Genomic DNA, 22,457 nt, shown 5'->3' with positions numbered 1-22,457 from the left:
AGTGTTTCGTCAACATTCTCCCCGGTGGGATTAGGACCAATTCCGTGATTTAGCAGGATAGGAGTGCTGATCGGCGATGAGTCAGGCATGTTGAATTTTTCGAGGATATCCTTGACATATTTTGTCTGATGAATGAAGATATCATCAAAAATTTGTTCGACTTGCAACCCCAGAAGAAACTTCAATTCTCTCATAGTGCTCATTTCAAACTTTGACTTCATAACCTCCTCAAATTGTTTGCCAGAACATCATTAGTTGATCCAAAAATGATGTTGAGTCAAAGATTTGACTTTAAAAATGATCATAAGGAAGATTGGAATCTTCTCAACCTCCTCATAAATCGCTAAGTATGGAACCGGGCACACCTGAGATATCCGAGCAGGGTTTTACTTAGTCAGACATGATATTTTTCCCTTCGGGCAGGGTTACCTTCTTAAAGTCCTCTTTAGTGATAATTCGAGTAGGGTTCACTACATCTAGCAAAGTTGTTCTTCTAGTCGGGCACAGTTTGCTACTTGCAAACCCTTGACTAAACCAAGCTCTTGAAGCCAAGTATTTGGAAGATCGAGCAAGGTTTGCTTAATAAAGTGGAATCCGGGCAAGCTTGTTGAAAGTTATGAAGTATTCTTACTTTCTCGGGCAAGGTTCAACTCAGAGCAGGGTACAGTGTACCGAGTACACTATGGTTGCTTAATAAGTTATCAAACAACTGAGTTCAATGGAATCTTGAAGAATATTATGGTAGTAGGATCCTTTCGGGCAAAGTCTGATATGGTGAAGAAGAATGAAGTCTACCCGGTGAGTTGTTTAGTAAAACACTAAGTAAAGTATACCCGGAAAACTGTTCCCGAGCACACCTTAAGGTTACCAAGTCTTAGTTAAGGAAGGCAGAGCACAGAGCCTACTCGGAAACGATAAATGCTACAAAGCCTACCCGGAAGACATGTTTTACACTTAGAATTGTTTTGGATATGTATTTTAATATATACTATTCATTAGGGTTTCTAGAAGGAATGGCAGTTGTCAAAAGGTGGCAGGCCTATAAATAGAATGTTTTAGGGCACGTCGCCTAAGACGGAAATGCGGACTTTAGCCTTTACACTTTTGAGGAAAGAATGAATATTCCTGAATGAGTGTGACGGATGTCCTAGGTTATCATTGAATATACATTCCGACAAGAAACCCTAATCGATTATCATTTGTATGAATTGCTTTATATAAATGGAAATCTTTTGAGTTATTGTTTGTGTTTGTTACTTTTATTAACCTATTAAGCAACAAACCTGTTTGTTACTGATTCCGCCTTTAACAAACGAGAATCTTTCCTTATTTAGCAATCCGTCATTAACCCTCTTGTCGACACAATATGTGTGGGTTATGACATTGTTATTGATTATTGAGTGACTCTTCGGGACCGACAAGTGGTATCATAGGTTGTTGATTGCTGATTGGGAAGATTTGTTGCTGATTGAAGATCTGAAGAAGAACAAGGACGTAAGCAGAGCACTGTTCCATTGGAGAGTGACGTCAGCTACTCTGTTCATCTTATCCGTCCAGATTTACAAACATTCGGTGTTTTCTTTTCCTTATTTTAGTTAAAGTTATCATCCTTATAATCATTTCTTGTTCCTATCAGACTAGATTCATCAGATATGAGGATTTGATAGTCAGATCTGATTATTTTCATCTGAAAATTTGATTTTTACTTTTTTTTTTTGTTTTTTCAAAACATCAAAATGACTGGTCTACTAACAAAATACCTAGACTCTATGGGCAGGAAAACTTCACCAAATGGAAAGTATTATTTGAAGCGGCTTTGTGCGACAACGATGTAGACATGTGGAGTTCAATAAAAAATGGACCACGAGCCGATGATGGTGCAGCTACTGGTGCTGTAAGAGATAGGTTGAGGAAAGTGGACGACAGGGCCTTAGCAATGATTAAGCTAAGACTGTCTTGGGAAATACTTACCAAGGTTGCACATCATGCCACCGCAAAGGCAATGTATGATGCAATCCTTGAAATCTTCGAGGGAAACATTGAGCTCAAGAATATAAAGAAGCAAAGGCTCAAGCAACAACTTGAGAGATTTAAATACAAAAATGGAGAAAGGTTGAAGTCCATTCTTGAGAGATTTTTGGCAATTGTGAATGACCTCCGAACTACATACTATGTTATGACTAATTTTGACCTGAATACCAAGTTGTTGACATCAATGCTGAAGGAATGGTACACTGTCTGCAAATTCATCCTTCAAAAACATAACTTCAATGACCTTAAAGTGGATGATGTAGTATGCTTCCTTCAGGCTGCTGAGGTCGAAATGATCGAAAAAGAGATGATCAAAGAAGAAAAGCCCTGTTTCAATATTTATAATGTATTGATTGCACCCATGGGGAATCTGTCTACCACAAACCAACAGCAAATTCCCATTGAAGAGCCAATCGAACATGGTGTAGAAACACCTAGATCATTTGTTGGAGGTAGCTCAAGTCAGCATGGAAATCAGACAAGGTTCAATGTCCAACTTATTGAAGAAAATGGCACTGCCTCAATGGCAGGTGAACATGTGCCATACCATGGTGGAAACATTGGTCAAACAAATGACACTCAAGCACTCTTCTCAATGTTCATTGAGTCATATAATGCATTTGTGACAAAGAACTTAATCTATACAAGTGTCATCCAAGATCATTTCGAACAAATAGATTCTGATGACTTTGAGGGTATGGATTTAAAGTGGCAAGCTGCAATGCTAGCACTGAGAAGTAAGAGGCTATTCAATAGGACTGGTAGATCCTTGGTCTCTAGGCCAAATGAAAGGATTGGATTTGACAAGTCAAAGGCTATCTGCTACAACTGCCAACAACCTGGACATTTTTCTAGGGAATGTAACCAGCCCAGAAACTTTCAAGCCAATCAGTTTCAAAATCAACATCCAAGAAACCAAATGCAATATCAGAATAGAAATAACTTCAACAACAATAACAATCCCAACTTCAACAACTTTCAACAACCCCAGATGAATACTCAACAAGTTTTTCCTCAAAATCAAAACTACCAAAGAAATCAATTCCCTCAAGTTGCTCAAAATAACCTCAACAGACCCAATCAAACTAAACCAAGAAATCAAGGGAATGTAGCTGTTGCTGCACAACAAGATGGTGATTTTGACTGGAGTAATCATGAAGATGACATCAAAGCTGCTAATGTTGCATTCATGGCAAAGATTGAGAATGAGGCTGGAACATCATCTTCTCAGGTACACTCACCTATCACTGACTTAAATGAAACAATTACTGCTTTGAATATGAAAATAGGCAAACAGGAGGGTGAGTGTTTCAGAAAACAAAGAATCATAAATGGGTATGAAGCAAGTGATGTTCCTAGTGAAGAGAAGATTAGAAGTTTAGAAGATGATTGTGTGAGTAGCTATAGAGCTCAACAGAGGTATTGTACTGAAATTAATGGGTTGAAGAAGATGTTGATTGATGAAAAGGTGAAGAACATAAAGTTGCAAGTTGATAATGAATTCTTGAAGAATTTGGTCTCCACAGGAAACATATGTGGGATTCTGAACAAAATTAGTGAGAAAGACAAGTATAAAACTGTTCTACCTCCTTTCAACAACAACTTCTTACCCAAAGTTGACAAAGAGAAGAGGGATGGTTATCTCGGGCAGTTTAGAGAAGTGTTTCAAGACAGAGAGGAGTTTGTTGATCTATATAAGAAGGTTGAAGGAAATGAAGATGGAGAATGTGTTGTGAAGGAAGAAGTGAAAGAAGACAAGTCATTTGGAATTCAAGTCTCTAAAGATGACTTTGACTCTGAAGATCTAAATGCTGATGATTTAAGTGATTTGAGTGATCAAATCACTTATGAAGAAATTAAAGCTTCTGAAAGAGGTAGAAGATACAAGAAACCAGATTCAATTGAAAAACTGCCACAACTACACCAATGACATCAAAGATGAAGAAAATGAATGAAAGACTTAGAAAAGAACATGTGTCTTTTGACATATGTGAAAGGTCTAAAGTCAACTATAATGCAGTTAAACCCCCAAGAAAGGCTATACTGCAAAGAATTAGAGAAAGCAACAAGAAGAAAGCGGCTGAAACAGTTGTATGTGACAACTTCATTTCAGTTTACCCAATATTTTCAAGTCATGAAATATTTGACATTGGGGAAGTGGAAACCATGGAGGAATATGAAAAGAGGCAATCAAGGCTCAAAGGAAGCATAGATGAGGAGCCTTTGAATATGAAGAAAATTGTTTTTTTCAAAGGAAAGGTTGAAAGAAATGATATCAAGATAAATGAATTTGTTGCTTTCTCAATTGACTTTGATGATTTGAAGACTCAGAAGACAATTGGGGTTGATCCACCAAGGCCAAGTGAAAGGTTTAAGAAAGGAGCTGATCATGAAAAATTCAAATGAAAAGTGTGGTGCAAGAAATGTGATGAGTATGGCCATCACACTGACACTTGTAATGATAGACTCAACTTCAAACCCTTCCATGTTCCACGTGGGACAAAGTTTTGTCAAAACTTTGTTCTCTATAAGCAGAAGTATGAAGAATATTTAGGAAAAGGGAAAGTGAGTGAGAATGAGAAAAAGAATGAGTCTGATCAGCAAGCTAATGAGTGATTTAAGAAACCAATTGTTGGGCAAAATAGAAGAAGTAAATCTCCTAAGAAGATTGAGTATGTAAAGAAGAAAAATTTTCAACATTTGAGATCATTCCTAACAATGACACATAATCAGTTAAGTCTGATGATTCTCAAGGTTCATCAAACAGTGAAAATATGAGAAACATAGGTGTTCTTCCTAAGAAGAAACCTACTGAATTAACTAGAGATGAAAAATTCTTATTGAAACATGGTTATGAACCTCAAGGTTTTCTATGGAAACCTAAAGTTGAAGTCAAAGAAGAGACTAATTTGGATGCGAGAGATTCTGAAGAAAGAAAGACTATGTTGTTCAAGAATGTGACAACGAAATTTCTGAGTATGAAAGCATAACTTCATTTGTGAAAACTCCAAGAGAGTGTGGATATGAAACTAATAATTCATATCACATTGAAGTTACCCATGAAGACCCTGAACCCACAACACTCACTCCCAATGCTGCCATTGAAAATGAATCTGATGACTTGCAAGTTGAAGTAGCTTGCACTTCATCACCTAACTAATCACTTTCTTTTTATTATGCATGAACAATCCACTACACTGAATGAAGTATGTTATTTGGACAGTGGTTGTTCTAGGCACATGAATTGTGACAAGAGGTCACTTGTCAACTATGAAGAGAAGTTTGAGGGGCCAGTGGCATTTGAAAGTGATGAGAATGGAGGAAAAATAGCTGGAAAGGGCATCTTGACAAATGGAAAAGTCACTTTTGACAATATTTTTTTATGTGGAAGGTCTTCAATATAACCTCTTAAGTATATCACAAATGTGTGATAAGGGTTATAAAGTTGGCTTTGATGACTCACACTATTTCATATTGAGACCTGAATATGTTATCCCACCTAACATGATCATGATGATGGCTCCTAGGAATGACAACTTATATGAGCTTAACATGAAGGATGTCATTTCAAGGGGTGGCACACACTTTGTTTCTAAGGCCACTGAAAATGAGTCAAAGTTGTGGCATAGAAAACTGTGCCATGTCAATCTCAAGAATATGAACAAGTTGGTCAAGGGTGAGCATGTCATTGGACTACCTACAAGAGAATTTAAACTGGATGACAACTATGTCTCATGCCAGAAAGGAAAGCAACACAAGTCTTCTCATAATACTAAACTCATCAACTCAATTAACCAAGTGCTTGAAATGCTTCACATGTGTCTCTTTGGTCCTGTGAGTATACCAAGCATTGGCAAGAAAAGATACTGTCTTGTGATCATTCATGACTACTCAAGATACACTTGGGTTTATTTCCTAAGTACCAAGGATGAGGCTGCTGAACTCATTATGAACTGTGTTAACAAGGTTGAGAATCAACTTGATAAAAGGGTTAAACTGATGAGAAGTGACAGTGGTACTGAGTTGAAAAAAGGAGTGATTGAAGAATTTTGCAACAAAAAAGGAATACTTCAACAGTTTCAACTCCAAGAACTCTTGAACAAAGTGGTGTTGCTGAAAGAAGAAATAGAACACTCATTGAAGTAGCAAGAACCATTCTTGCTAATGATAATTTACCTGTCACATTTTGGGCAGAAGCCATTAACACAGCATGTTATGTTCAAAACATGGTTCTTATAAACAAAAGTCACAACAAGACTCCATATGATATTTTCTATAAAAGAAAACCCTATATCAATTTTTTCAAAGCTTTTGGATGCAAATGTTCACTATTGAACACAAAGGATTATTTGAACAAGTTTCAAGCTAAATCGTTCAATTGTTTCTTTATAGGCTACTCTACATACTCTAAGGCCTACAGAGTATATGTGAAAGATCACTTGGTTGTAATTGAATCCTCAGATGTAGTTTTCAATGAAAACCAATTCAACACAGTTGATGGTGCATCATGGCTATTTGATTTATAGAAATTGATCAAGTCTTTCAAGATTTTATCTAAAGACTATGATGTTACAAAACCAGTGCATTTGAAGAGTCAAACCAAAAAGCATTGGATTTGGAAAAGTTGTGAAAAAAGGTTGCTAACAAAGAAAAGGAATATCCATTCATTAAGGACCCCTCAAGAGAAATTGAAGAGAATATTCAAGACAACAATCAAGAACAAGATCAAGCTAATGAAGATCAAGACAATCAAGATGTGCAACATGATCAAGTTCAAAATGAGGAACACACAAGCAATCAAGCTACTACAGAGGGAACCAGTACAGCATCAAGTTTTCAAGATTTATTTGAAAGATTAGATTTTGGAAATCATGGGGCAAGTACTTCAGGACAAAGTAATGAGGAAGCACCAGAGGCTGAGATTGAAACAACTGATTTGATCATTGAAGAACCTGATCTCAATGAATCAAATCTTGACACAAATATGTCAACTGATGTGATAATTCAAACCCCCTATATTGAAAAGAATCATCCCTCTGAACATATCATTGGCAATATATATGGAAGAGTTACAAGAAGTCACTCTGAAACTGCAAACATTTGTTTATACTCATGCTTTCTCTCCCAAACAGAACCAAAGAATATTGTTCATGCTCTAAGGGATAACAGTTGGGTGCAAGCAATGCAGGAAGAGTTGGCTCAATTTAGAGATCTATACGTTTGGGAAATTGTAGACAGACCAAGAAACAGACATGCAATAGCCACAAAATGGGTGTTCAGAAACAAAAGGGATGACAGGGGTATTGTGATTAAAAACAAAGCTAGACTTTAGCTTTGGGATGCCTTAAAAAACAAGGAATTGACTTTGAGGAGGTCTTTGCACCAGTTGCAAGACTAGAAGCAATAAGAATCTTCTTAGCTTATGCTGCCTCAAAGAATATCAGGGTATTCCAACTTGATGCAAATCTGCATTCCTAAATGGAAATATAGAGGAGAAGGTGTATGTTTCTCAACCACCAGGTTTTGAGGATCCTATCTATCCTAACAGGGTGTATAAACTACAACAAAGCCTTGTATGGATTGCATCAGGATCCTAGAGCATGGTATGATGAATTATCAAACCACCTACTTGAAAATGGTTTCCAACGGGGAGCTACTGACAAGACCCTCTTTTACAAAAAGAAAGGAAGAGATTTGCTGTTATTACAAGTCTATGTGGATGACATTATTTTTGGGTCAACCAATGAAAAGATGTGTATGGAGTTTGAAGAGGTAATGAAGTCCAAGTATAGCATGTGATCAATGGGAGAAATGAACTTCTTCCTTGTTTTACAAGTTCAGCAGAAGGCTGATGGGATATTCATTTACCAGTCTAAGTATGTACAAGACATTCTTGACAAATTCAAGTGCAATGATTTGAAGATAGCTTCAACTCCTATGGATTCAAAAGAAAAGATGGTAGCAGATAAAAAGGGGGAGCCAGTGGATGAGCATGAATACAGAGCAAAAATTGGTTCACCAATGTATCTGACTGCTTCAAGGCCTGATATCATGTTTGCAGTATGTGTGTGTGCTAGATTTCAGTCAAGCCTTAAGGTCTCTCACAAGAATGCTGTTAAGAGAATCTTTAGATATTTGAAGGGAAGACCTGACTTGGGAATTTGGTATCCAAAGAACCAATCTTTTGATCTAATAGCCTACACATACTGTGATTATGATGGGTGCAATGTAAGCAGGAAGTCAACTTCAGGAGGATGTCAGTTTTTGGGTGATAGATTGGTGTCATGGCAATGCAAGAAGCAGACAACTGTCTCAATCTCAACTGCAGAAGCTGAATACATTGTTGCATCTACCCGCTGTGCACAAGTCCTCTGGATCCAAAATCAGACGCTGAATTATGGTTTGACCTTTCTAAACACCCCTATTTACATTGATAATACTGCTGCATCTTTTATTGTTAAGAATCCTGTGCAACACTCCAAAACCAAGTACATTGAAATCAGACATCACTTCATAAGAGATTGTAGTGAAAAAGGTTTAATTGAAGTAACCAGAGTTGATACAAGTGATAATTTGGCTCACATATTCACAAAACCACTTGACGGAACCAGGTTCAACTTTCTTCTGAAAGCCCTGGGAATGATCAACTCTGATGAAATCTGATTGATGATGTGTTCTTGAATGTACAAACTGACTATCTTTCCAAAGCTTTGTTTGAATGTTGTCTATGTGTATGTGTTTGAATATGATGCTTTTCATGTTAAATTGGTATGTGCTTTATCTGACTATGTGTTTGCAAAATTGGGTATCCTAGATACTTATGCAGGTTTATCAGTTGATATGTGTTTGTGATGTCATGATAAATGCTTTTGATTTGAATCACTTGAGTGTGTATGCTTATCTGCCATTCTTGGTTAATTACTTGAATATGAGTGTTATCTGATCATATGTTATTATTAGGATAGACTAGACTTTGAATGATTGGTACTGTCTACTTGTCTTGATGATGTCATGAATGGTTAAGATCTGAATGTGTTACAACTGTTTGTGTCAAAATGTGTCTTTATGACAAAATTAAGTGATAAAATTATTTTTCTAATGAATTTTGCATAAAAACAAGAATTTTGGTCAAACATGAGCAAGTTGTTAATGGTGTTGAGATATGATAAGACTATTCAGTTCAAGCTTTAAAGAAGCTTAAAGGAAGGATTTTTAAGGGAAAGTCTCAAAAGAATTGTTTTTGCTTAAAATTAAGTCATTTGCTCAAGACAGAGGGACATATACTTGTATATGAATGGTCGTTAAAACTTTCTAAGAGTTCAAGAATAACCATTAACCTGAAGTCTGAAAGCTTTTGGGGCACTAGAAATTTGTTCTTTCACTTAAAACTATGGCATTGACTCTAAGCCTAAGGGACATATACTTAAGTGTGTGTTTGGTCCTGCTGACTACTTGTAGACTGTCAGGATAGCCATTAACCTGGAAGCTAAGAGAAAGTGGGGTGATTGAACAGAAATGGGAAATGATAGTACATTATCTACTTAGCCAATCATATGGATTTAATAGGCTAAAAAGGGCACTTAGTACAATCATTAACATGTATGGTTGCTTTCTCATGGTGCGTAAAATCCAAGGTGATATAAACATAAAGACACTGCTAAACTATATGTGGAATTACATTATTGTCTATGCATGTTCCTAGATAAATTTTTCCAAATGATAGGCAAAAAAGTGATTATCCAGTCATACACAAGCCCGTTGGTATTTGATCAACCAAAAATGAAACATCTTTTATCTATGACAAAGAAAAGGTATTAGAAAAATCAAGATATTTATGAAAACTGTCAAAAAGAATAATAAGTCAAACAAAAAATTGACAAATATGATATTTTATCAAACTAAAGGGTTTAAACTAGAACTACAGTGACCAGGGGATTGAAATAAATCATGTCATACCCCGAATGAAAGGCTTGTAAGTCCGGATGGCATGTAAGTCCAACGTTCAACCTCTAAATGTTTGAAAAGAAAAACCAAAAATAATTAAATAAGTTCTGTCATGAAAGAAAATTTTAACCAAATCCAGGGGGTTGAAGTCAAATTGGGATGATCTGGAGAAAGCCAAATAAGCCTTGAGAATAGATAAGGAGCATCAGAAAACAATATGTGTTATCCATTGAGTATTATGTATCATAAATGAACATTAATCATATCACCAAGGAAATGAAAATCATGCTAAGTTCAAACCTACTTTTAACCTGTCTATGCTGTCAAAATGATGCTGAGAATGAAGTATTGAAAAAGCTACTTAGTCGATATGATCCCATTCTTGAGATCTTTTCAGTAAAAGAAAGAAACTGTTTTGAAAAGAAACATAACTGAAATTTGATCTCTAAATACATCATTTGCTCTTAAACAATGATCTTTAATGAAATATACAGTTGAATAAGTGTTTTAAGTTAAAAGGTGTTGCATTTTGCCTTCAAAAGGTTGAATATGTACTTTCGGGCAAGGTTTGATGTTTTCTAACCTTCCGAAGCACAAAACAGTTGAATATGAATTTTCGGAAGGTTTGTTGTGGTTTAACCTTTCCGAGCAAGCTTATGTCAAGTTAATGATTTTCGGGCATGCATTGGTGTTTACACTCTCCGGGTGGAGTATACTCACAACTCAATTTCCCGAGCAGACTTGATGTCTAATGATGTGAATGTGTTTCCAAGCAAGTTCCGACAACTATAAATTTCCAGACACACTTGTGACTAATACTTCTTGTTCCGAGCAAGCTTTGCATCCTATATGTTGTATGCGATGATTCTAGCATGCTTTTATTTAGTTAAGATTTTCAAGCATAATTAATAGTTGTTTGTATAACTATTTACTAGCAAGCTATTTAATATGTATGACAGCTATTCACCCACTAAACGACAAACTGCGTTTAAAACCCACTTTCAAAAGGAATATAAGAGGGAGTGAGAGATTTTTTCAACATTATTTTCCCTCTCTCTCTCTCTCTCTCCTTCCACTTCTTACTCAAAGAAACATAAACCGACTTATAGCATTCAAAATTAATCCAAACCCTAACTTTACCAGCCTTCTAATTCCGACTCGGTAGCAATGATTATATGTTTTCCGGCCACGATTAGATAATAATGGGCTTTGATTATATATTTTTACTGACTCTCTGTTTTGTGTGCAGGTTACAAATTTGTCGAAGAATAGGTTCTTAATGACATTTCTCTTTTTCTTATTCAATTTTATAACTTGAAATTGCTTAAAGTAATGATCTTTGAGACTAATTTCACTTTGAATATGTTTTATTGTGTTTTTCAGAAATGGTGGACCAAAATGTTCCTAGATAATTCTTTGAGCAAAAGCACAACATGTGCGCTCTTTTACAAGTCACACCAGATAACGAAGAAGTTGCTGGAATTATACGATGGTTACAACGATCAAACATCAGGTTTGCACTAACAGAAAATCCTGTAATATACCGGAGCCATTCGTTGGATTTTTGTAACTCGGCAACTTTGATTGATGATGTAAATAGCCGAAGAATTGAAGCAACTGTGATGAATCAAGATATACGGGTGGATGAGGTCGTTATTAGGAGGTGTCTACAATTGAATGATGGTAACCCTAACCCAATCCATCTTACAACAGCTCAACTATACAAAATTTTTGTCAAGAGTATGGGTTATCAAGGGGACACACATGATGGGCAATTCTATAAGGGCATGTTCCCTACCATTTACATATTTTTGATCCACCACATTATACAGGGTTTTGCACCAAGGAAAGGGTCGTGGACCCTCCTGAGCAGGGATTTGGCAAACGCCACTGCTGCATTTCTATTTGACTATCCATTCAAATTGTCAAGGATGATATTCGAAGGGTTAGTTCAAAATTTAAATAAGCCAACCAAGCAGAAGTTCTTGCCTTATCCGAGATTCCTGCAAATTATTTTCAATCAAGAGTTGGAGGACCTAATGATGTGGTGAAAACAGTCAATTAAATATTAACTAAATTAAACAAGTATTAAAAAATAGACCTAAGACTCAACTAAACAAATCACTGACAAGTGAACCGGTCAATTATACTAAAGCTAAATAAGTCCAGAATATCGAACCCACAAGACTCTATAAATTACGTTAATTAACCAATTAGACTCGACTTACGACACGAAAATTTATTATTAATGTTTTAAGGGGGTTTTTTTAAAACTAATATTAAACTAAGAAAACAAATAAGCAAGTAAACTAGAAACAAGCAACCAAACACAAGATCGGAACCAATAAAAGAAGGAATCTACCTAGGTAAGAATCCCATGCATCAACAATCATCAAGCAATGGACAAAAAACATGATTACGGAAACTGATTTCTAAACGTATCCATCTAAAAAACCCTAAAGGACCCTTGACTGAATCAAACGACATCCCAAAGATGATTATTAGAATATTAAGCAATCAGTTATATTGATTTCCGCAAAGTCATCAATTAGGGTTAATTATTAGTATCTAAAGCAGGCAATCTTACGAAACACTAAGCAAGAATATTGTCACTAACTTGATAAGCTAACATGACATCATGAACATGGATCAACACAATAAGCAAGAATATTGTCACTAACTATCCTAGCATACAAGTGACCAAGACACATGAACATCTCCTCACCTTACAGCTACTGGAATTTGGCAAAGCATTCATAATCCTAATCAACAATCAACAAGCTTCTATGATCTAACGGTCCCATTTAATCACAATAATCAAAACACCAAGTAATGATTTAAACATAAACCCTAAATCTAAAGAACACAATCAAAAGATAAAAGATCTATGTGAAGCAATAGTTAATAATCAATCAAGATAATAAATACTTATATGCATCATGAAAACAAAACCAAGTCTTTACTATTAAATAACGAAATCCATAATCAAACAATTATCCAAAGCAAGAATCATGCATCAAACATGTTCATCAAACCTAGGTAGACATGAAGTTTAGCCTAGCATAATTATAATCAAAGAACTAAACCAAAGAACAAAAGGAAAAATCATGAAAGATAATCAACAAGAACAAAGATAAAGAACGAAAGAACCCGTCTTAATCGATCCTTGAACACCCGTATGAAATCTCGATGATATCCCTTGATTCCTAGGTCCAAAAACACCTTCAACTTGGCTCTAACCTCTCTAAAATCGGGTGGAATAATTGTGTTTTCGGCTAGGGACATAATGATGTTTATATAAGCGAATACCGGGCTTGGGCTTGCAAAAACGCGTAGACCAGTAGGCCTAGGCGCTGCGCGGCCGCACCCTGGGCATTTGCCTTCGCGCGCGGCGGCTTGCTTTTTTTTGCTTACCAGAAGGCCTAGGTGCCCCGCGACCGCCTTGGCCCTTTGCCTTCGCGGGGCGCGACGCCCATATGAGTAGCCTACGAATTTTTGCTTGTTGTTTGTTATTAAATCATCTTAGATCTCTTTCTTGAACATAAAGTAAAGTTAAGAACCTTCTAGACTATCTTTTAATTGACTTTCAAACCACCATCTACATGAAAACAAATCGAAACGCTAAGTGGAATAATCATGTAGTCATTAACGAACAAAACGAACTCAAACTTCGCATGAAAAGATAGAAAGAATTAAGGCTTAACATTCAAGACGCCAAACGATATAAAACATGTAAATATATGAAATACTTGGCTCAAAACCTAAATTAATAAAAGATAAACCAAAACACGAACTAAAATGAACTCAAAATATTAAATAAACATAACTTTACAAGGTATCCAAGATGTATAAATAGACGTATATCAAATATCCCCACACTTACACTTTTTTCGTCCCTGAAAAAGTCTAATGCAGTTGGATCATAATCGGAAAATTCAGTCTTACAAACATATAGGTTAATTTTTACAGCTTAGAAAAAACGCAAAAACCGCGATCACCGATATTGTTGTCCACTTAAACCCATGCCTTAATCTTTACCGGGACAAATAAGATCCGACAATAATAGTACTCAGTGGTTTACACAATTAAGACCCACTTATTTTCAGCTTTTACCGGACTAGGCCACCCCAACTTGACTTAAACCTCAAAATTAGCAGATTTAAAACTTTTGTTGCTCTATTTTTTATGAATAGTTAAGACGATCAAGGGTATTGTTTATCCACCTAAGCTTAAGCATCAAAGTCTACCAAGCAGCCATTAGATATGATTAAGGTTTAATTAATTAATAGCTAGTGTTCCCCACAACATGACATACCCCCGTTATCAAGCAATACACCGAACCATTACCATAGGTGAGTATGCAAAATTTCATCTGTAGGGCATACATGTAGCGTGTCCCTTGTGGTCCATTTCTTAATGGTAATGAGACGCGAGCAAGGGGACCCCACATGGCTAACAACGTGGATGATCGAGTCTGTAATGCATTTGTACTTTTGTAATTTTTGTGATCATGTTTAAAGACTTAAGTGGCAGAAAACTGCGGGTTTGCTCTTTTTTAGCTTAATTTTAAATACTCACAACCCCATGTGGAATTGTGAATACCCAGATGAATAGTCGGCATACAGACCCATGGTCTCCAGACCCGGGGCATACCATTAATACAAGATTTAAGGTTATAAAACCACACGCCAATGATGTGTAAAACACTAAAGCTAAGCAGTTTAAGATTTATATCATAGGCTACACGGCATACTCTAACGTTAAACCTACCCAAGCATCATATGATAACGTATTCAATTTTTTTTAACTTTTCAAACTTTATAATATTTTCACTTTTCATACCAAGAATTGAGGCTTGAGTATGGCCCGACCTTTCATAACTTATTTTCTACGGACAAAACGCCTTACCCACAAGAGATTTCCGAACCATTTTTTCAGATTTGCCCTTTCATTTTCAAGGCTGAGCCTACCAAAACATCCCGAGTTAAGTGCGCTTTCTTTTATTTATCTCATATTATTAGTAGTTTGAAAAACCAATTTCCGATGAATATCATCATCTCCCACTTTAACGCAAAAAACTAACTTCAAGGGACATTTTTAAACATCTTTTAATTTTTTTTAAAAAAAATTTTAAATTTTTTTTTATTTTTCTTAATTTAAAGCAAAATTAAACTACGACTCAAATATCCTATCCACACACTTAAATTTTGCATTGTCCTCAATGCAAGGATAAGGATGTATTAAAATAAAAATAAAATTAAAATAAAATCAGACTACAAAAAACTAAAAACTAAAATTTAAAAACAGAAAACGGAATAAAAAAATTAACAAGCTAGATAATGGAAAAGACTTAGCTGGTAATATGCGAATGAAACATGATGCCAAAATCTTCTTTCCATGAATGTCCTCCAACTACGAACGTTCTCAGCAAATAGTGACTCTTTCTCTCTCACACGAACGCAAGCGGCAAAACAAAACAAACATATCTAAAAATGTATCTTATCATAATGAAAGATATTAAGCAATTAAAGTGCTTTCATTAACCGAAAAATAACACATGAATAATTAGCAGCAAATAATAATAAACACAAAGTATACGGCTCCACTGCAACTCCATCCCCACACTTGTCTTTTTCATTATATTCTTCCTCGGGGATCGTCTCTCTAGCTCGTTCAATCTCCAAATTAGCAAAACTCAAAAAACACAAAAACAAAGAAAAACTACAAAAAACTATGTTAGGGACTCAAAGAAAAAAATAGAAATAAAAATAAAATAAAATATACAAACTCTACACTTGAGTTTTCACTCAAGAATCCATGTTATACGAATCACGTGGCGGACCGAGTGAAGCTTCCTCCACCTCGGTAGAACTCCAATGCCCTCAAAGATTCCAAATCACGCTCCGACCATTCATCAATCTTAATCTTCTTCTTTCTACCCCATGAAACTTTTCAAACTTACGCTTTCCACCACCTCTTTCTCCAGCACACTTTACCATTATTCGAGAACTCGAAATCGCTCGCTCCTTTTTCACACTCGTACTCACCGAACGGGAATCATCAAGACTAGAGCCCATACCTGAGATAATTGATTCTATCGAGTAAACCGGGTGACATGGATCAATGAGACCGTCTTGACCACTTGGATGTCTCATGGACTTGGCCAAATAAGTGGCACTATCATCACCGTCTCTAAGAGTTATCTTTCCTTCAAACACGTCAATGACCGCCCTAGTGGTACGTAAGAATGGACAACCCAAAATAATAGGAACTCTCTCATCTAAAACTACAAAATCTGCAGGAAAAACCAAATTATCTACCTTCACGAGAAAATTCTCCACGACACCCCTCGGATACTTAACGGAACGATCGGCTAAAGACAACGTCATACGAGTAGGGGTGAGCTCTCCTAGGCCTAGCTTTTCATACAACGAATATGGCATGAGGTTTATACTAACTTCAAGATCGGCTAATGCTTGAAACGTCGTATCACTTCCGAAAAGGCATGGAATGGTAAAAACACCGGGGTCGGGTAATATCTCCGGTACTTTATTAAGAACCACCGCAGAACACTCTCCATTCAGCGGAACAGTCGACAGCTCCTCCAACTTATCCTTTCTTTTAAGAAGATCTTTCAAAAACTTGTGACTTACCCGGAGCCTCTACCTCTATCTCCTCATCTACCAATTCATCGTCCCCATTTTTCCCAATTTCTTTACTAACTACCTCCGGACCAAAAACCTACCACTATGAGTGGAGATGGCTTTCAATTGAGCCGCCGGATTAGTTTGAGGAATACCAGAAAACTGACCTGGAGGCCTTTCTTCCAAATGACGAGCAATATCAACAATAGTTCTTTGAATATCGAGAATATAAGATTGTTGATTCTTGAAAAGCAAATCTAGTTCGGCAAACTTTCACTGTGTAAATTGATCTCTCTCCAGGATTTGCTTCATCGTCTCTTCCAAACGCCCAATTCCATCGTTCGAATCCTGCACATTATTTTGAACGTTAGTACTATTAGTATTATTTTCATTAAAATACTGACCTTGTGCTGAAGCATAAGAATTTTGAAATCCGGGTGGTGCGCCTGACGGAAGCCAGTTGGAAGTATTCTGATTCGGGTTTTTGTAGGTGTTCCAATTCCGATTATTGTTGCTGAAATTGTTGAGAAACCTATTCTGACCAGCGAAAAAATCGACCTGTTGATTCATCACCGGGCACTCCAACGTACCATGTCCACCTCTACAGAACTCTCATCTACCAACCTTGGCCTTCAGCTTCTTAACCTCTCAAGTTAGTGATTCCAAAGCAGCTGCCACACTAGTATCCAGATTAACCTGGTGTACACCTCGAGCGGATGAGGATGTACTGCTAACGGGAGTGGAATTCCCGCGACGTGGCACTTTGGCAAGGTCCGACTGAGCGAAGCTATCAAACATCTCGTTACACTCGGTGACATTTTTCCTCGCCAGTAAACTTCCTCCCGCGGCCGTGTCGAATCGAACTTGGGTTTCGTAGTTCAACCCATTGTAAAATTTCTACACAAGAGCCCATGGTGTGAGACCATTCTGTGAGCAACGAGCTAGCATGTTCTGAAAACGTTCCCAAGCATGACAATATTGCTCCCCCGGCTCCATGGGAAACGAGTGAATCTGATCGCGAAGAATAGCCTCTTTAGCCGGTGGGAAGTATCTCTTGATAAATGAAGAACATAGTGCTTCCAAAGTGGTGAATGTTCCATGTGGCTGTGTGTCAAGACAAGTAGCTGCTTTACTTGCAAGTGAAAACGGAAACAGATGTAAGAAAATAGCATCTTCGGTAGCACCTTTCAATTTAAAAGTTTTCAAAACGCAGTAAAGTCGGTTAATATGAGCCCGCGCATCCTCGTCATCGTTCCCATGAAACTGATTAGTTTGAACGATGTTGTTCATGATGTATGACGAAATTTTCCACGAGTTGGGGTTTTCGATCTGGGAAACGACGATGCATGACTGGTTTCCGGTTAAGCCATCAAAGGCTTGAGCAGCAATTTTCCTATTGTCAGCCATTGGATCTTGACGTCTAGGACTTTCGGGTGGTGAACTGGGTGGTGACGAATTTGGTGTAGATGTGGGTTATGACGGTTGTTTTTCTACTGACGAACTAGTCTCGGTCTTCAACGGAGAAAATCCAAGATTATACAGCAGTGGTCCTTGCGAACGAAGATGTGGCATAAACCTAAAAAACGCAAAAGACCAAGTGAGTAGACTCGAATACTTAAAAATAAACTAAAATAAACTAAAACTTAAATTAGACTCCTACGACTCAAACAAAAATAAAACAAATAGCACGGATGTAGCAGATAAGTCCAAGTAAAGCTAATAATGTAATCGCTAAGAGTCCCCAGCAACGGCGCTAAAAACTTGATGTGGTGAAAACAGTTAATTAAATATTAACTAAATTAAACAAGTAATAAAAATTAGACCTAAGACTAAACTAAACAAAACACCGCCAAATGAACCGGTCAATTGTACTAAAGCTATGGAAGTCCAGAATATCAAACCCACAGGACTCTATAAATTACGTTAATTAACTAATTAGACTCGACTTACGACACGACTATTTATTATTAATGTTTTAAGGGGGTTTTTTTTAAACTAATGTTAAACTAATAAGCAAGTAAACTAGAAACAAGCAACCAAACACAAGATCAGAACCAATAAGAGAAGGAATCTACGTAGGTAAGAATCTCATGCATCAACAATCATCAAGCAATGGACAAATAACACGATTATGGAAACTGATTTCTAAACGTATCCATCTAATAAACCCTAAAGGACCCTTGACTGAATCAAACGACATCCCAAAGATGATTATTAGATTATTAAGCAATCAGTTATTTAGGTCACATACCATAATGGTATTTCCCTTACATATATTATTATTATTATAATTATTATTATTAGCTTTTATATAGCTGTTAAACTGTGATCTTATTATTAATATTATTATAATTAGTAGTAGTTTTTATATATCTGTTAAACTTTGATTTCCTTTATTTTGCTTCATACACATGTACTTAGAGCCGAGGGTCTCTCTGGAAGCCACCTCTTTATTCCTTTGGATAGAGGTACGGTGTGCCTACATCCCACCCTCCCCAGACCCTACTTATAGCTTTGCTGTCGGTGGGATTTTACTGGGCATGATTGATTGATTGATTGATAAGCAATCAGTTATATTGATTTCCGCAAAGTCATCAATTAGGGTTAATTAATAGTATCTAAAGCAAGCAATCTTACGAAACACTAAACTCTAGATAACTTGATTAGCTAGCATGACATCATGAACATGGATCAACACAATAAGCAAGAATATTGTCACTAACTATCCTAGCATGCAATTGACCAAGACACATGAACAACTTCTCACCTTACAGCTATTGGAATTTGGCAAAGCATTCATAATCCTAATCAACAATCAACAAGCTTCTATGATCTAACGGGCCCATTTAATCACAATAATAAAAACACCACGTAATGATTTAAACATAAACCCTAAATCTAAAGAACACATTCACAATATAAAAGATCTATGTGAAGCAATAGTTAATAATCAATCAAGATAATAAATTCTTATACGCATCATGAAAACAAAACCAAGTCTTTACTATTAAATAACGAAATCCATAATCAAACAATTATCCAAAGCAAGAATCATGCATCACACATGTTCATCAAACCTAGGTAGACATGAAGTCTAGCCTAGCATAGTTATAATCAAAGAACTAAACCAAAGAACAAAAGGAAACATCATGAAAGATAATGAACAAGAACAAAGATAAAGAACAAAAGAACCCGTCTTAATCGATCCTTGAACACTCGTATGAAAGCTCGATGATCTCCCTTGATTCCTAGCTCCAAAAACACCTTCAACTTGGCTCTAACCTCTCCAAAATCGGCTGGAATAATTGTGTCTTCTGCTAGGGACATAATGATGTTTATATAAGCGAATAACGGGCTTGGTCTTGCAAAAACGCGCAGACCAGTAGGCCTAGGCACCACGCGGCCGCACCCTGGGAATTTGCCTTCGCGCGCGGCAGCTTGCTTTTTTTTGCTTACCAGAAGGCCTAGGCGCCCCGCGACGGCCTTGGCCCTTTGCCTTCGCGGGGCGCGGCGCCTATATGAGTAGCCTACGAATTTTTGCTTGTTATTTGTTTTTAAATCATCTTAGATCTCTTTCTTGAACATAAAGTAACGTTAAGAACCTTCTAGATCATCTTTTCCTTGACTTTCAAACCACCATCTACATGAAAACAAATCGAAACGCTAAGTGGAATAATCATGTAGACATTAATGAACAAAACGACCTCAAACTTCGCATGAAAAAATTGAAAGAATTAAGGCTTAATATTCAAGACACCAAAAGATATAAAACATGTAAATATATGAAATACTTGACTCAAAACCTAAATTAATAAAAGATAAACCAAAACATTAACTAAAACGAACTCAAAATATTAAATAAACATAACTTTATAAGGGATCCAAGATATATAAATAGACGTATATCACCTACCAAATACAGGAACCACACATCTACTGCAAAATCCAGATACGTTTAAAAGAATAGAGAATCTGGCTAGCACAAGCAGATTTAATCCAGCAGAGGTATATGAAGAACTACCCGGGTTGATGTTTGATGATATACTGATACCTCAATTGCATGTGTTGCTATCTGAAGATGAGGATGTTTAAGGGGGAAATGATGAGAATGATGGAAGTGATGACAGTTCAGATGATGGAAATAATGATGATGATGATGCTGGAAATATAGAGGGAGGAGATGCAAACTTTGAGGTAATTGCACAACCTCAGGGGGAGCAACATATTATACCAGATCAACCAACAACACCATTTGACACTCCACCACAATCACCACCTCAAAACTCCCAAACCTCACCTTCTCAAACACCTATCTTAGCCTTAACCCATACTAAACCATTACACCAAACCCCACCTCAAACCAGAACCCAACCTGAAACCCAAACCCCACCTAAAACCAGATCCCAATCACCACCCATAATCACAACCTAGCCTACCCCTATCCATACCCAATCCACACCCATTCCCACTGTAGCCCTAAGCCAAAATGAACCCTTACACCAATCACCACCTCAAACCACAACCCAAACCCCACCTGAAATCACAACCCAACTTATAACTGAACCAACATTTACCATCACCCACACCGGAACACTCCTAATAACAAACATTAACCCATTACCCTCAACCAATGAAAACATTATTGAAGATGCTCATCCAATCATCACTCCAACCACTCAACAAAACCAAACTGAACCTAAACCTTTCTCTACCTCATCACCAATAAACCCTCCTGCTGGATCCTATCTCTTTGATAGAAATTTGGACTTACTAATGGAAAATGCTGAGTTGAAGAAAAGAAAAGAGGAGGTAACGAAGGAGAATGTGAAACTACTAGATCGGTTGGCCCGAGCACTAATGAAAATTCAAACCCTGGAGTAGGAGGTTGAGAAGACCTCAGTTGCCCCAAAACAGAGGGAGAATATTATTAAGCCAACTGGTGTTGTTTCTAATACAGATTATGTAGTGATGGAGGAGGCAGGAGAGAGAATTGTTGATGGTTTGACTTGTATTTTAAATGCTTATGATGATGAAGAAGAGAGTGAAGAAAAATAAATAAATGATGATGATTATGAGGCAGATTCATCTGAAAAAGAAGAGCAAAAATATGATGTTAATGATGAGGTAATGAATGTTGTATGAAAAGATGAGGATGATGATGAGGTGACACAAGAAGAGGAGACTGAGGTTGGAGTTGAAAAGATGATTGATGTTGAAGAAAATGTGGTTGCTACTGATGTGGCCATTGATGTTCTAACTGACATTCTGGATGAAGGACAAACTAAGAAGATTATTGATGATAATGCTGCTACTGAGGAGCTTACACTCACTAAACCAGAAATTGAACAACCTAAAAGCTCCAAGAGAGTAGAATATGATGCACAATTGGAGGCATTTGAGAAGGAAACTGATGACTATCAGCAGTCTAAAAATGAAGAAGATTTGAAAAGAAAAATAGACGAAGGAAAATCAAAGGTTTATGAAGAAGAGCCTGTTAAGGCAAACCTAGTTGAAGAAAGAATGATATATGAAGAGGAAGAAGCTTCTGCTGCTGCCAGAAGAGAATTTGATAATGTGGTAAGAGAAACAAGAGAAAGGGATATAATTGCCCAGATCTTGTATCCTGAAGAGCTGGCAGAGTAGGAAGCACTGATTGATCAAGCCAATGTTGCTAAAGTGATTAATGAAGAACAGGCTGATGATCAGATTGTCATTGAAGCTTTAATACTTAAATAGGGCTGAGGAAGTTGATAACTCCCTAGCCTTGGTAGTGAGTATGTTTGCTAAATCCACAAGTGGCCAATCTCATCAGGAACCTGAAAAGGAACCTGAAAAACA

General features: G+C 36.8%; 1 long non-coding RNA gene across 1 annotated transcript; it reads right to left on the bottom strand.

Moving 5' to 3' along the window:
* Positions 1-11,184: 11,184 nt before the first annotated feature.
* Positions 11,185-21,772, bottom strand: LOC143576286 (uncharacterized). The gene is made up of 3 exons (XR_013142919.1): positions 21,010-21,772; positions 20,529-20,973; positions 11,185-12,011 (listed from the first exon to the last, which is right to left on the bottom strand). It is a non-coding gene; the product is annotated as an uncharacterized LOC143576286 (long non-coding RNA).
* Positions 21,773-22,457: the final 685 nt, after the last annotated feature.

This window comes from Bidens hawaiensis, unplaced genomic scaffold (assembly GCF_021521415.1).
Source record: "Bidens hawaiensis isolate Kalapana, Puna unplaced genomic scaffold, B.hawaiensis_p1.1 tig00028046_1, whole genome shotgun sequence".
Lineage (NCBI taxonomy): Eukaryota > Viridiplantae > Streptophyta > Magnoliopsida > Asterales > Asteraceae > Bidens > Bidens hawaiensis.
This window is presented reverse-complemented; position numbering and strand designations above follow the sequence as displayed.